Source organism: Arvicola amphibius, chromosome 7 (assembly GCF_903992535.2).
Source record: "Arvicola amphibius chromosome 7, mArvAmp1.2, whole genome shotgun sequence".
Lineage (NCBI taxonomy): Eukaryota > Metazoa > Chordata > Mammalia > Rodentia > Cricetidae > Arvicola > Arvicola amphibius.
In genome coordinates, this window is record NC_052053.1 from 41,006,783 (window position 1) to 41,021,529 (window position 14,747).

A 14,747-nucleotide genomic window follows, 5' to 3' on the forward strand; every position below is an offset into this window, starting at 1 on the left:
TATATATATATATATATATATATATATATATATATATATATATTACAACATATAACCTGCTCAGTCTGTATAATGTTACTTTTATGTGTCTTTTCAGAGTTGATCATTTGGCATTGGGTAACTAATTGGTGTACTCTTCCTTGGGTAAGACTATTTCCCTAACTGTCAACATTCCTTAGTTGCCTATAGATCTTTGTGTTGTGTTGAAACATCATGGGCTTTCCCCCCATTTGAGCATGTCTATTTTTGTTATTCTGTTCAACTCGTGTTTAAGAAATCATGTTGGTAAGATTTCACAGGTGAAGTTTCTGATATTACTAGGAGACAGTCTTATAGCAAAATCCTTGATCCTCTGGTTCATATAATCTTTCTTCCCCTCTTCCATAATGTTCCCTAAGCCTTAAATACTGGAGTGTTTTGTAGATGTTTTTGCTGGGACTAGGCCATAAACTATGTAGTTTGATTGGGTATGGTTTTCAGCAATGGCTCTATCTGTGTTGCAGTGAGAAATTTCCTTAAAGGGAGGTGAGGATTACAATTATTTGGGAGTATGAAGACAAATATTTAGAATGCAGTTAAAAATTATGTTATTTTGATAAAGTCATAACTTTAGGTTCTCTCCAATATCCATGACTTCATTAGCCCTGAATAGCAGGCTAGGCTTCCAGCACTAGGGATAATTTCCCTTTTGTTGATTGGGTCTTAAGTACATTTAGAGAGCATGTGTCCTCCACCATGCTTTTTATCGCTGTACTTCTAACCTTTAGGGTTTTCATGACAGTTGTGTAGAACTGTTAGTTGCTTCCCTGTTTTTCTTTTTCGGAAGCCTGCATAGGTAACTCTGGTACCATGAAAACTAGTTCTTGGAGGAACATCTCCCCTTCAAGATTTTCAAATCTATTGAAGAACATTTTGTTCCATAAAGTTGTGAACTTATCATTTACAGATTAGTAACTACTTATATCGCTTTTTTTCAGATATCCAAACACCATATTGTGAGTCTAAACTAAAGCATATGCATCTGTCTAAATAACTGGATTCCTTTAGGTTTATAAACAATTTTGTCATTTCAGGGATAGCATCATTTACATTTTTTAGACTGAAAATACACTTTTTTTCCATTTTTCTCTTTCATTGAAAATAGGTTCTCTTCTTAAACAATATGTCCATCCATTTACTCCTCTCATTTCCTATACAACTCCCCTCCCCTCTGGATCCACTCCCATTTTGTCTCTCATTAGAAAAGGACAAGATTCAAAGAGATAAAAACAAAACATGACAAAATAAAAATACAATAAGATAAAGCAATAACCATCACATTGAGGCTGGATAAGGGAACCAACAGAAGGAAAAGAGCCATAAGAGCAAGCACAAGAACCAGTGACCCAGTCATTTACACACTAAGGAGTTCCATAAAAATACTAAGCTATAAGCTATACTATATACTAAGAAAAACTGATGCAGATTCATTTAAGTTCCTTGCTTGCTGCTTTTAGTCTCTGTGAGTTCATATGCACTTTGCATAGTTGATTCATAGGGTCTTATTCTCCTAGTATCCTTTACACCTTCTGGCTTATACACTCTTTCTGCCTTCTCTTGCTTGGGATTCCCTGAGTTGTAAGCAGAGGCATTCATAAAGACATCATATTTTTAAAATAATGTATTCCAAAGTAGCGCTCTCTCTCTCTCTCTCTCTCTCTCTCTCTCTCTCTCTCTCTCTCTCTCTCTCTCTCTCTCTCTCTCTTTCTCTCTGTCACTCTGTCTGTCTCTGTCTCTGTCTCTGTCTCTCTCTCTCTCTCTCTCTCTCTCTCTCTCTCTCTCTCTCTCTGTGTGTGTGTGTGTGTGTGTGTGTGTCTCCTTAATGTCTGGTTGTAGATTTTTTAATAATTTATTTCCATCAGCTACAGAAGGAAGTCTCTCTGATAATGGCTGAATAAGGCACCAATCTATGAACATAGCAGCATATCTTTAGGAATCAGTTTACTGTCTTTTTTTCTTTTTGTTCAGTAGTATTTGCTACATCTCTAAGCTATCTGGTCTCAGGTTCTTGGTCACTGAATTAGTGTCAAGTATAAGTTTCATCTCATGGAGTGGGCCTTATGTCAAAATCAGACATCAGTTGGCCACCTCCACAAGTTCCGTGTCAACGTTGACTTAGCATATTTTGCAGGCAAGACATTGTAGGTCAACGTTGTTTTGTTTTGTTTTGTCTTGTCTTCTTTTGGCTGAGTTAGTATTACAGTAGCCTGAAGAGAACCTTCTTACATCAAAGATGCTAGAATGTTAGTGTGGAGGCTCTATGTTGGCACAAGCTTGAATTATCTCCATGTTTAATGAGTTGTGTAGGTGTTCTCCTCAGCAATGGGGCCCTGCCGTCAGTTTGCAGAGAGGAATGCATTGTCTTAGCAACATCCTGGATTGTTTGGGGTTTTCCATGGGACTCCCTTAGCCAACACATCAACCGAATGCAAGTCAGTCCCAGTACGAGCAGCCTTATTTGGTGGCAAGAGATAGCCAGTTGGTATTCTGTATCCCCCAATTATTTGGAGACCTCATTAGGACTGGCTTCATATATTTTAGGAAGTTTCCACTGTACTAGTTTCTGTATCATCTCTCAAAAGCCCCTCAATTCCAGCAGTCACTCCTTGCATTTCCTCCTTCAACCCTCTCTTCCCTTCTGCCCCACACCTGATCCTCCCTTTCTCATCCTTGCCTGACCCCAGTCCTCCCATAAAATCTATTCTGTTTCTTCTTCCCATGAAGATCTGGTAGGTATTCTACCTAGTCCCTTCCTCTATACCTATCTTCTGTGGGAGTAGAGATTATAGCTTGATTATCATTTATTTAATGGCTATCATCCACATATAACTGGATCCATTCCATATATTCTTTGTGAGTCTGAGTTACTTCACTAAGGATGAGTTTTTCAAGTTCCATGCACTAGCCTGAAAATTTCATCATATCATTTTTTAAGAAGTTGAGTAATACTCCATTGTGCAAATGTAGAACATTCAGTTTCTTTATCCATGCTTCTAATGAAGGACATCTATGTTGTTTTCAGTTTCTGGCTACTAAAACTAGAGTAGCAATGAGCATGGTTGAACAAGTGTCTATAGGTAAACATCAGTATGATCAGTATGGTAGAATGAAGTGTCCTTTGGTATATGCCCAAGTGATTAGCTAGATCTTGAGGTAGATCAATTCCCAACTTTCTGAGGAACTGACATATTGATTTCCAAAGTGGCTATATATGTTTGCACTCCAACCATCAGTGGATGAGTGTTGCCCTTATTTTATATTCTCAAGAGCATGAATTGTCTCTTGTGTTATTTATCTTAGTCATTCTGACAAGTGTAAGATGGAATCTCATAGTAGTTTTGATTTTCATTTCCCTGATGTCTAAGAATATTCAATATTTCTTTAAGTATTTCTTAGCCATTTGAGTTTCTTCTTAAACTCTTTGTTTAGATCTGTATCCCATTTTTAATTGGATTATTTGGATTTTTGACATCTACTTTCTTGAGTTCTTTTTAAATTTTGTATATAAGTCCTCTATCAGATGTGAAGTAATGTTTTCCCATTCTGTGTGCTATCACTTTGTCCAAATGATAGTATCCTTTGCCTTACAGAACTTTTCATTTTTTTGAGCTTCCATTTATTAATTATCTGAGTCCATGTGCTAGCTGGGTTCTGTTTAGGAAGTCTTCTCATGTGCCAATGAGTACAAGGCTTTCCCTACTTTCTGTTCTACAAGGTTATTTTTAGGCCTTTGATCCAATTGGACTTGAGTTTTGTGCAGAGTGATAAATATGAATCGACTTGCACTTTTTTACAGGTAGACATCCAGTATGATCAGGACAATTTGCTAAAGATATTTTCTTTTATACATTGTGTATTTAGATCTTCTTTATCAAAAAACAGGTGTCATAGGTGCATAGATTTATGCCTAGGTCCTCAATGTGATTCCATTGATCAACATGTCTTTTTATGCTAATACAATGCTGGTTTTATTATACGAGCTCTGTAGTATGACTTGAAATGAGGAATGGAGAGACCTCCAGCAGTTCTTTTACTTTTCAGAATTGTTTTAGTTCTTCAGAGTTTTTGTTTGTTTTGTTTTGTTTTTTCTTGTGAATTGTCTTTTCGAAGTCTGTAAAGAGTTGTGTTTAAATTTTAATGGAAATTGCATTGAATCTGTAGGTTGTTTTGGTAACCCTACCATTTTTATTATGCTAGTGCTATGGGTCAATAAGCATGGAAGATATTTCTATCTTCTGATATCTTTTTCAATTTCTTTCTTCAAAGACTTGAAGTTTTTATTATAACAAGTGTTTCAATTGCTTGGGTAGAGTTACCCCAATTTTATATTATTTGAGGCTATTGTGAAAAGTGTTATTTCTCTGGTTAATTTCTCTGTCTGTTTTTCATTTGTATAAACGAATTTACAGAATTTTGTGATAAAGTTTTGTACCCAGTTACTTTGCTGAAAGTATCTGCTGTAAGATTTTTCTGGTGAAACTTTTATTGTCACTTGTGTATATTCTCATATCATCTGCAAATTATGGTACTTTGGCTTCTTTCTTTCATATTTGTATTCCTTTAATCTCCTTTATTCTATTGCTTCAGCTAAGTCATGAAATACTACATTAAGTAGATAAGAAGAGAGTGAATAACTTCATCTTGTTCGGAAAGTATCTATTGTTTACATTTGGTTTACACCATCTGTTAGCTCCAGTAATTTAGTCTAGTTTTTGTCTGGATGTCCTGTCTGTTGATGACAGTGTTGACGGTTAATATGTGATTTAATTCATTAGTGTTTTTTTTTAAGAAAACATAGGTGCCATTTCTTTAGGGCCTAGATGTGAAGAAATGAAATGTCATTATGATGGAGTTTTCATTTGATAAGTGTATAGTGTCCTCCCTATCTCTTGATTAGATTTGGTTTAAGGTATATTTTGTTAGATATCAAAACGGCTAAATAAGCTTGCTTCTTGGGTCCATTTTCCTGGAATATCTTTCTCCAACCATTTACCCTGAGGTAATATCTACCCTTGATGTTGAGGTGTGTGTATATAGTAGAAGTTTGGATCCTGTTTTCATATCCATTCTGTGTGTTTGTGTCTTTTTATTGGGAAATCAAGGCCACTGATACTAAGTTGAGAGGTATCAATGACCAATGACTGTTGACTCATGTTCTTTTAATAGTGGTGGTGGTGAAGGTAGTGGTGTGTGTGTGTGTGTGTGTGTGTGTGTGTGTGTGTGTGTGTGCACGCGTGCGTGCTCGCCTCTGTGTGTGTGTGTGTGTGAGAGAGAGAGAGAGAGAGAGAGAGAGAGAGAGACTCTCTCTCTCTGTGTGTGTGTGCGTGTGTGTGTGTGTGTGTATTTCCATTCTTTTTATTTTACTGGTCTGATATTATTTATTCCGTGTATTTTCATGGATGTAGTTAACCTCCTTAGGACTGGAGTCTACTTTCTAGCACCTCTGTAGGGCTGGATTTGTAGATAGATATTGTTGAAATTTGATTTCATCATTTAATATATTGTTTTCTCCATCTATGGTGATGAAAATTGTTGCTGGATATAGTAGTCTGTACTGGTATATATGCTCTCTTAAAGGCTGCAGAACATCTGTCCTGGACCTTCTGACTTTTAGAGTCTCCAATGAGAAATCGGGTGTAATTATAACAGGTCTGCCTTCATATTTTACTTGGCCTTTTTTCCTAGCATATTTTAATATTCTTTCTTTGTTCTATATGTTTAATGTTTTGATCAGTATAGGCTAAGAGGATTTCTATTTTGGTCCAGACTATTTGGTGTTATATGTGCTTTTTGTACCTTTATAGACATCTCCTTCTTCAGGTTAGGAAAATTTTCTCCAATGATTTTGTTGAAAATATATTCTGAGTCTTTGAGCTGTGATTCTTCTCCTCCCTCTATTCTTATTATTCTTAGGTTTGATCTTTTTCACAGTGTTCCAGATTTTCTGGATGTTTTGTTTCAGGGATTTTTAGTAGGTGTGCCTGTTGGGGTTGGGATCTGGGAGAAAGCTACGAATCAGAAGAGGGAGATTAGAAATCTGTGGGATCCACAGGAGAGACATGAGCAGGGGTGGGGGACATGGAAGGCTGCCTTATGTGTTCTGCTGCTGAAGCGGGAATGAGACTCAAACTACACAATTTGAAGGGAAAGCTTCCTGAGGCTGCTGAGGAGATGACTCAGTTTGTAACGTGCTTGTTGCTCAAATGGGAAGACTGGAATTTAGATTCTTAGAATCTACACAAAAGCTGGAAAAATAACATAATATATAGGTGCTGTTATAATCGCATCACTCAGGAAGCAAAGACACATCCCAGAGGAAGCTGATTAGTTAGAGTAGCCGCAAAAGAACACTGTAGGTTCAGCCATAGACCCAGTCTTAGTAAATATTGAGGAAAGTTAACAGAGGAAGACACCTGACATCAAATTTTGGCCCATATATACACGTGCACGCACATACCAAAACCTAAGTAGAAAATTTTTCCAAACTTCTCTTATTGCCTGCATTTATATCAGTTTGTTCTTGGCTTATTTCTTCAGGAACATATCCTAAAGATATTAGTAGATACATCTATATATTTTTATTATTAACACTCCATCTTATCCAAGAAAGTACTTAATTTTACAAAAATACATATTTTAGCCTATGTACTACTTACTAAGAATGGGTACAACAACCAATGATGTCTTAAGTGAACATAGAAGGGACAAATAATAGCCATCTCTTCTAATCAGTTAACAAAAATAAGGCCAAGATTTTAAGGAAATTGAGGTGATTGATCATGTACTAAAAAGGTATTCTAAATATGACAAGGTAGAAACCATGAATGGATAAGCTAATGACTTTAATAAATAATTTGAAAATATCAGAACTGATTAGACAAAAATAAGAAAATGAATACAAAATAATCAGAAATGAAGTGCTCGAAATTATTTGATCAAACTCATTAGGTAGTTTATAGGCTTTAAATATAAATGACTCTCTAAACCAATTAGCAAACTTATCTCTACAATTAAACATGACAGATAATATCCTACTAAGTGTATCTAATAACAAACTTAATTTACTAAAGCATAAGGAGATAAATGTTTTACTATTCATGTAAAACAAATATGAGGTCTGTTGCTGTGATGGAAATATCATGTTGTTATGTCAACAAGGAGCAGATCCTCTCATCTGTTCTATTTTTGCTGTGTGTCTTTAACCCATTCTCACTTGATGGTGATAGGTTTGGCAGCAGTACAGTGCTACACATGGCAGAAGGAACAGCAAAGACCCAGGAAGAAAGCAACTGCAAAAGATGCTAGCCTATTTATTTCTCTCTATGGAGCTTCCCCAGTTTAACTCTAGCAACTTTCACTTACTTCTTATCATCAAGGACCTTGGCATTTGACCAATCCTAGCTATAAGGTAGGCTGAGAACTATTATTATTGTCTTGAATTTAAGAGATGATAGCAATTAATTCAATTCAAAGGCATTTTTTTGTCAGAAAAGAAAGGAGAGTTAATATTGGAGAAATAATTTACAGTGTCTATCATCAAAAAGAGTCTTCCGATCATTGCCAAACTCCTTTATGAGGTCACAGTTGCCCTGTTTCCCAACCACAGAAAGATTCAACAAAGAAAGAGAATTACAGACCAATTTCATCCATGAACATTGATGCAGAAACACTCAATAAAATACTGGCCAACCAAATTCAAGAACATATAAAAATTATCATCCACTATGATCAAGTGGACTTCAACCCAGAAATGCAGGGATGGTTCAACATATGAAAATCTGCAAATGTAATCCACCATATAAACAAACTGAAAGAAAGGAAGACCACATGATCATTTCATTAGATGCTGAAAAACCTTTAACAAAATCCAACACCCCTTCATGATAAAAAAAAAAGTCTGGAGAGATAAGGGTAACAAGGGACATGCCTAAACCTAATAAAAGTAATATACAACAAGTCAATTGCCATCATCAAATTAAGTGGAGAGAAACTCAAAAACATTTCACTAAAATCAGGACCAAGGCAAGGCTCTCTACTCTCTACCTATCTATTCAACATAGTACTTGAAGTTCTAGCTAGAGCAGTAAGACAACTAAAGGAAATCAAGTGGATACAAATAAGAAAAGAAGAAGTCATAGTATCATTATTCATAGGTGATATAACAGTATACATAAGCAACCCCAAAATACTCTACAAAGGAACTCCTACAGCTGATAAGCACCTTTAGTCAAATGACAGGATATAAGATCAACTCAAAAAATCAGCAGCCCTCTGATATACAAATGATAATGAAGCTGAGAAATAAACCAGGGACTCAACACCCTTTACAACAGCCTCAGGTAATGTAAAATACCTTGGTATAACTCTAACCATGCAAGTGAACGACCTGTATGACAAAGAATTCAAGTCTTTGAGAAAGAAATTGGAGAAGACATCAGATGATGGAAAGATCTCCCATGCTCATGAGTTCATAGAATTAACATAGTAAAAATGGCTATTTTACCAAAAGCAATCTACTGATTCAACATTATCCCCACTAAAGTTCAAACACAATTTTTTGCAGACCTGAGAGAACAATAGAACAACAGAAAAACAAAGAACAAAGGATAGCTAAAACAATCCTCTAAAATAAAAGACCTTCTGGAAGTATCATCATACCTGATTTCAAACTCTACTTCAGAGCTATAGTAATAAAAACCACATGGTATTAGAATAAAAGCAGACAGGTTGATCAATGGCATAGAATTGAAGACCCAGACATAAATCCACGTATCTATGGACTACTGGTTTTTGACAAAGAAGCCAAAATTATACAATGGAAAAGAGAAAGTGTCTTCGATAAATGGTGCTGGTCTAACCGGTGGTTGGCATGGAGAAGAATGCAAAAGGATCCCTATCTATCACCAACACAACACTCATGTCCAAGTTGCTCAAACACCTCAAATAAATCTAGCTACCCTGAACCTGACAGAAGGAAAAGTGAGAAATAGCCTTGAATACACTGGCTTAGGAGTCAACTTACTGAATAAAATACCAGTAGCCCAGAAACTAAGATTGATAATTAATAAATGGGACATCATGATAAGGAAAAGCTTCTGTAGGGCAAAGAGCATTGTTAATAGGACAAAACAGCAGCCCATAGAATGGGAAAAGATCTTCCCCAACCCCACATTCCACAGAAAGCCAATTTCCAAATTATACAGAACTCAAGAATTATACAGAACTCAAGAAACTAGACGTCAACAAAGTAATCCAATTAAAACTGGGGTACAGATTTGAACAGGCAGTTCTCAACAGAGGAGTCTCAAATGACTTAGAAATACTTAAGGAAATTTTCAATGTCCTTAGCCACCATGAAACAAAATTCCAAACTACTTTGAAATTCCATCTTATACCTGTCAGAATGGCTGAGAACAAAACACAAGTGACAGCTCCTGCTGGAGAGGATGTGGAAAAAGGGGAACGTTCCTCCATTGCTGGTGGGAGTACAAATTTGTACAGCCACTTTGCAAATCAGTGTGGTAATTTCTCAGAAAACTAGGACTCAATAGCACAAGATACAACTATACCACTCTTGGGCATATACCCAAAGGATGTGCAAACATAGCACAAGTACACTTGTTCAACTATGTTTATAGTAGGTTTAATCATAATAGCCAGAACCTGGAAATAATCTAGATGTGCCTGACCCAAGGAATGAGTTTTAAAATCTGGCAAATTTACACAGTGAAATATTACTCATTCCCAAGAGTGGTTTGCTGAATCCTGGGGTAGGTTGATCCCGAATTTCCTGAGAAACTGCCACACTGCTTTCCAAAGTGGTTGCACAAGTTTGCATTCCCACCAGCAATGGATGAGTGTACCCCTTATTCCACAACCTCTCCAGCAAATGCTATCATTGGTGTTTTTGATTTTAGCCATTCTGACAGGTGTAAGATGGTATCTCAAAATTGTTTGGATTTGCATTTCCCTGATGGCTAAGGAGGTTGAGCATGACCGTAAGTGTCTTTTGGCCATTTGAACTTCTTCTGTTGAGAATTCTCTGTTCAGTTCAGTGCCACATTTTTTAATTGGGTTAATTAGCATTTTAAAGTCTAGTTTCTTGAGTTCCTTATATATTTTGGAGATCAGACCTTTGTCTGTTGCGGAGTTGGTGAAGATCTTCTCCCAGTCAGTAGGTTGTCTTTTTGTCTTAGTAACAGTGTCCTTTGCTTTACAGAAGCTTCTCAGTTTCAAGAGGTCCCATATATTCAATACTGCCCTTAACGTCTGTGCTGCTGTGCCCATATGTTGTAGAGTACTTCCCACTTTCTCTTCTATCAGGTTCAGTGTGTTCAGATTGATATTGAGGTCTTTAATCCATTTGGACTTGAGTTTTGTGCATGGTGATAGATATGGATCTATTTTCATTCTTCTACAGGTTGACATCCAGTTATGCCAGCACCATTTGTTGAAGATGCTTTCTTTTTTCCATTGTGTACTTTATCTATCATATTACAAAAGCATTTGTTCAACTATGTTAATAGCAGCATTATTTGTAATAGCCAGAACCTGGAAACAACCTAGATGCTCTTCAATGGAAGAATGGATGAAGAAAGTGTGGAATATATATATATATATATATATATATATATATATATATATGTATATATATGTATATATATATATATTAGAGTACTACTCAGCAGTAAAAAAAACAATAATATCTTGAATTTTGCATGCAAATGGATGGAAATAGAAAACACTATCCTGAGTGAGGTAACCCAGACCCAAAAAAAAGATAAACATGGGATGTACTCACTCATAATTGGTTTCTAGCCATAAATAAAGGACACTGAGGCTATAATACGTGATCATCCTAGAGAAGCTAAATAAGAAGGTGAACTCAAAGAAAAATATATAGTTATCCTCCTGGATACTGGAAGTAGACAAGATTGCAGGGCAAAAATTGGGAACTTGGGGGTGGGGTGGGATGGGGTAAGGGGAGATGGGGAGAGAAAAGTGTGAAGGGGAGAATGGGGAGAGCTTGGGGAATGGGATGATTGGGATAAAGTAAGGGTGTATATGGAAGCAGGAAGTATATATCTTAATTAAGGGAGCCATTTTAGGGTTGGCAAGAGACTTGACTCTAGAGGGGTTCCCAGGTGTCCAGAGAGATGTCCCCAGCTAGTTCCTTGGGCAGCTGAGGAGAGGGAGCCTGAAATGGCCCTTTCCTATAGCCATACTGATGAATATTTTGCATATCACCATAGAACCTTCATCTGGCGATGGATGGAGATAGAGACAGAGCCCCACATTGGAGCACCGGACTGAGCTCCCAAGGTCTAAATGGGGAGCAGAAGGAGGGAGAACATGAGCAAGGAAGTCAGGACCGCGAGGGGTGTACCTACCCACTGAGATGGTGGAGCTGATCTAATGGGAGCTCACCAAGGCCAGCTGGACTGGGACTGAAAAAACATGGGATAAAACCAGACTCCCTCAACATGGCGGACAATGAGGGCTGCTGAGAAGTCAAGGACAATGGCACTGGGTTTTGATTCTACTGCATGCACTAGCTTTTGTGGGGGCTATCCTGTTTGGATGCTCACCTTCCTAGACCTGGATGGAGGGGGGAGGACCTTGAACTTCCCACACAGCAGGGAACCCTTACTGCTCTTCGGACTGGAGAGGGAGGGAGAGGGGAGTGTAAGGAGGAGGGAAGTGGGAGGCGCGAGGAGGCAGAAATTTTTAATAAAAAATAATAAAAAAGAAATATTACTCATTGTTTAAAACAATAACATCAGGATTTTTGAAGACAAATGGATGCCAAAAAAATCATCCTGTTTGAGGTAACCCAAACCAAAAAAATCAAGCACGATATGTATTCACTCATAAGTGGATATTAGCTGTAAAATCAAGGATAACTATGCTACAATCCACAGACCCAAAGAGTGTAGGCAACAAGGAGTTTCCCCCGGGACGGGGGGAAGGACACCCAGATCTCCCTGGGAAGGGGCAATAGAAGAGATTTTGTGAGTGAACTGAGGGTGAGTGGGGATGGAAATATGGGCAATCAGTTTGTGAAATAGGGGGAAATACTGAAAGAGACTACCGGAAAGGGAGGGAGCATTTTGGAGGGGGGTTAGGTAAAAACCGGGCACGAGGGAGGTTCCCCTAGGAATCTACAAGGGTGACCTCATCTAAGACTCCTAGCAGTAGCAAATATGTAGCCTGAACTGGCCATTTCCTGTGACCAGCCAAGACTTAAATTGCAGAGGCAAGAAAACCAACTCAGCCACATAATCTTCTACCTATAGTCTGTCCTGCCTATGGGATGTACTGGGGTAAGGGTGGCTAGAGATTGAAGGACTGACCAACCAATGACTATTCTCCCTTAAAACCCATGCCATGAGAGCAAGCTCCACCCACCCTGGCTTCAAGCCTCAGGACCTACAGTCTGGATAACCCAGAGACCTAGAATAGAAACAAACATAGCTGGAGGAGAAAACTGTCAATATAATGATGCCTAATGATACTCTGTTATACTCATAGATTGGTGTCTATCCCAATTGTCATCAGAGAGGCTTCACCCGGCAACTCATGAAAACAGATGCAAACACACAGCTGAACATTAGGCAGAGATCAGGGAATCCTGCAGAAGAGGGAGAGAAAGGATTATAAGAGCCAGAGAAGTCAACGACAACACAAGAAAATTCATAGAATCAACTAACTTAGCCTCATAGGGACTCACAGAGAGGGAACTGACAACCAGGGAGTCTGCATGGTGCTAATGTAGGCACCTCACCTATCTGTTATAGTTGTGTTGCTTGGTCTACTTGTGGGACTCCAAATAGTGCAAACAGGGGCTGTCTCCAACTATTGTTTGTCTTAGTCAGGGTTTCTGTTGCTTCAGTGAAACACCATGACCAAAAAACAAGTTGGGAGGAAATGGATTATTTGGCCTATGCTTCCAAATATTAATCAATGATTGGGGTACATCAAAACAGGAACTCAAGCAGGTCTGGTACCTGGAGGCAGACCGGATACAGAGGCTTTGGAAAGGTGCTGCTTACTGGCTTGCTTGACATGGCTTGCTCAGCCTGCTTTTATTTTTCAGGACAGCCAGAAAGGATTGGCATCACCCACCATAGGCTGGACCCTTCCCCATCAATCACTCAATAAGAAAATGCTCTATAAGCTGGTCCACAGTTCGATTTTATGGAGGAATTTTCTCAGTTAAGGTTACCTTCTCTCTGATAACTATAGTTTGTGCAAATTAACATAAACCTAGCCAGCACAAGTTGTAAAGAGGTTTATTGTGCTTTGTTGTTAAGTACAGTACTGAGGGACCCATATCTAGTGATTATGTTCTTGCTAACTGAGTTGAAGTGTGCAAGAGGGAGGAGGAAAAAAGCCAGAAAGCCTGTGTGTGTTCCATTCCCCTCCTTTTCTTACAGAGCATCAACTCTAAGGGGTGGAACCTGGAGGCAGGAGCTGATGACTTTATTCTTAATCACCTTGCTGAGAACCCACCTCTAAACACCTTAGTTAGATTTGGTTTCCACTTTCAGACAATACCTCACCACAGGGAGCAAATTTCATCCTAGGAATCCACAGAAAACACATCCAAACCGTATCCAGTCAACAACCAGAGAGCAGAAAATTTCCTCACAGTCTGTTTTTTTTTTTCCCAAGAACAGTTTGATAATTATTTCAAAAACTTTACAGAGTTACTTATTCTTTGATCCAAATGGAAGTACTGGTTAGAGGGAAAAAAGCAAAGATTAAGTAACAAGGACGTTCACTGGGACATCAGTCATCATGCAGATCCTGGAGAAACAGCTATGCAGCAGAATTTTGGACAATTGGACGAGGTGCTAAAAAAGAAATCCTTTTTTTTTTTCTTCAGCTTCATTTTATTTTTTTTCCTCATGGTTTATTTTTTTATATTTAAAAATTTCCATCTCCTTCCCTCCTCCTCCCTCCTCCCCCTTCCTCCCCTCCTTCTCCCCCTTCCCTCCCCTCCCCTCCACCCATACCTCCCCTCCCTCCCTCTCAAGGCCAAGGAGCCATCAGGGTTCCCTACTCTATGGTAAGACCAAGGTCCTCCCAACTCCCCCCAGGTCCAAGAAGGTGATCGACCAAGCTGAGAAGGCTCCCACAGAGCCCGTCCATGCAGAAGAATCAGAGCCCAGCGCCATTGTCCTTTGCTTCTCAGTCAGCCCCCACTGTTGGCCACATTCAGAGAGACGGGTTTGGTCGCATGATCCATCAGTCCCATTCCAACTGGAGTTGGTGATCTCCCATTAGTTCTGTCCCACCGTCTCCATGAGTGAACGCACCCCTCACGTTCCTGACTTTCTCCCTCATGTTCTCGCTCCTTCTGCTCCTCATCAGGACCTTGGGAGCTCAGTCCAGTGTTCCAATGTGGGGCTCAGTCATTTTCCCCATCAATCGCAAGATGGAGGTTCCCTCACGGTCCTGACTTTCTTTCTCATGTTCTCTCTCCTTCTGCTCCTCATCAGGACCTTGGGAGCTCAGTCCGGTGCTCCAATGTGGGGCTCTGTCATTTTCTTCATCTATCGTCAGGTGGAGGTTCTATGCTTGTGGATTGGGAGGATCAACATAGTAAAAAAGAAATCCTTGTTTGGAGAAGTCTATCAATGTCACATAAGAAGTTCTTGTGGAAGGCTGTTTTTAGTTCATCCTAATCACTTGGGTTCTCAGAA